Source organism: Dermacentor silvarum, chromosome 9, assembly GCF_013339745.2.
Source record: "Dermacentor silvarum isolate Dsil-2018 chromosome 9, BIME_Dsil_1.4, whole genome shotgun sequence".
Taxonomy (NCBI): domain Eukaryota; kingdom Metazoa; phylum Arthropoda; class Arachnida; order Ixodida; family Ixodidae; genus Dermacentor; species Dermacentor silvarum.
The window spans coordinates 91,190,552-91,192,489 of NC_051162.1; positions in this window are offsets into that span (position 1 = coordinate 91,190,552).

Here is a 1,938-nt window from a genome sequence, read left to right on the forward strand (position 1 = left end):
ATATATAGATAGATAGATAATAGATAGATACAATAATTCTCTTTCTCGTGCTACGCAGCGGCAGAGATGCCGGCCATCGTGCGTAATTAGGGAAAGGGATGCTCGGCACAGTGCCCTCCTCACCGCCTAAGGCCGTTGGTGGAGGGTTCACGCAGAGACACAGTGCAGAGGGTAGAGAACACCCTTTCGTCGTCGAAAAGGGGTTCGGCGGGCGTTGTCGCGTCTGTGGACGCTTTGGGCGTGCTCTGTTGTTTTCTGTGGTTGTTTGTTTACGCGTCCGATTTCCCCACGTCGACGATGGAGGAGGTCGACGGGAGAGCGTCCATCAAGGCCGGTTTCGAGTGGGGTTATGATTGGTGTGAGAAGAAACTCGTTACGACAGGTTTAGCGTCGTCGCCCTAATGGATGTAACCGGTGATGCATTGCGCTGTGCATGGCGTTGGTACAATTTAAGGGCTGGTCAGCGGGTGCATTCGAGCGTCAACGCCCCCCCCCCCCCCCTCCCCCCCCCCCCCCCCCCCCCCCCCCCCCCCCCCCCCCCCCCTCTGAGTTTTACCATCATTGCCTTGCTGAAGAGAGCTAGTGCAGACTCGTAGTGATGGGACAATTCTTTCATACATTGATTCACTCGTTCACTTGGTCGGTTTTTTCTTCTTTCCAAAATTAATTTATTTATTGGTCTCTTTCTTTATTCGTTCCTTCCTTCCTTCCTTCCTTTCCTTCCTTCCTTCCTTCCTTCCTTCCTTCCTTCCTTCCTTCTTCCTTCCTTCATTTCCTTCCTTCCTTCTTCCTTCCTTCCTTCCTTCCTTCCTTCCTTCCTTCCTTCCTTCTTCTTCCTTCCTTCCTTCCTTCCTCCTTCCTTTTCCTTCCTTCCTTCCTTCTTCCTTCCTTCCTTCCTTCTTTCCTTTCCTTCCTTCCTTCCTTCCTTCCTTCCTTCCTTCCTTCCTTCCTCCTTCCTTCCTTCCTTCCTTCCTTCCTTCCTTCCTTCCTTCCTTCCTCCTTCCTTCCTTCCTTCCTTCCTTCCTTCCTTCCTTCCTTCCTCCTTCCTTCCTTCCTTCCTTCCTTCCTTCCTTCCTTCCTTCCTTCCTTCCTTCCTTCCTCCTTCCTTCCTTCCTTCCTTCCTTCCTTCCTTCCTTCCTTCCTTCCTTCCTTCCTTCCTTCCTTCCTTCCTTCCTTCCTTCCTCCTTCCTTCCTTCCTTCCTTCCTTCCTTCCTTCCTTCCTTCCTTCCTTCCTTCCTTCCTTCCTTCCTTCCTTCCTTCCTTCCTTCCTTCCTTCCCTTCCTTCCTTCCTTCCTTCCTTCCTTCCTTCCTTCCTTCCTTCCTTCCTTCCTTCCTTCCTTCCTTCTTCCTTCCTTCCTTCCTTCCTTCCTTCCTTCCTTCCTTCCTTCCTTCCTTCCTTCCTTCCTTCCTTCCTTCCTTCCTTCCTTCCTTCTTCCTTCCTTCCTTCCTTCCTTCCTTCCTTCCTTCCTTCCTTCCTTCCTTCCTTCCTTCCTTCCTTCCTTCCTTCCTTCCTTCCTTCCTTCCTTCCTTCCTTCCTTCCTTCCTTCCTTCCTTCCTTCCTTCCTTCCTTCCTTCCTTCCTTCCTTCCTTCCTTCCTTCCTTCCTTCCTTCCTTCCTTCCTCCTCCTTCCTTCCTTCCTTCCTTCCTTCCTTCCTCCTTCCTTCCTTCCTTTCGTTCCTTTTCGAAACGGCCTAACAAAAGGCGGAGGCCTCCGCGGTGGTGTACAATAATAATGGAAAAGCTGGAAGAAAATTAAAACAGAAATGAGTCTCCGTATACACGGTGGTCCTACAGCGAAGGATTGTACCGGGAAATAATGTCAGGCCTATGTAGATTTTTTTTGCCCGTGAATGTAGTCTCTGGATTATCATTGTTATAAATTTATCGCTCGGTACAAGACGCGCCTATTGCATACAATTTTTAAAGCGACGCTTTATA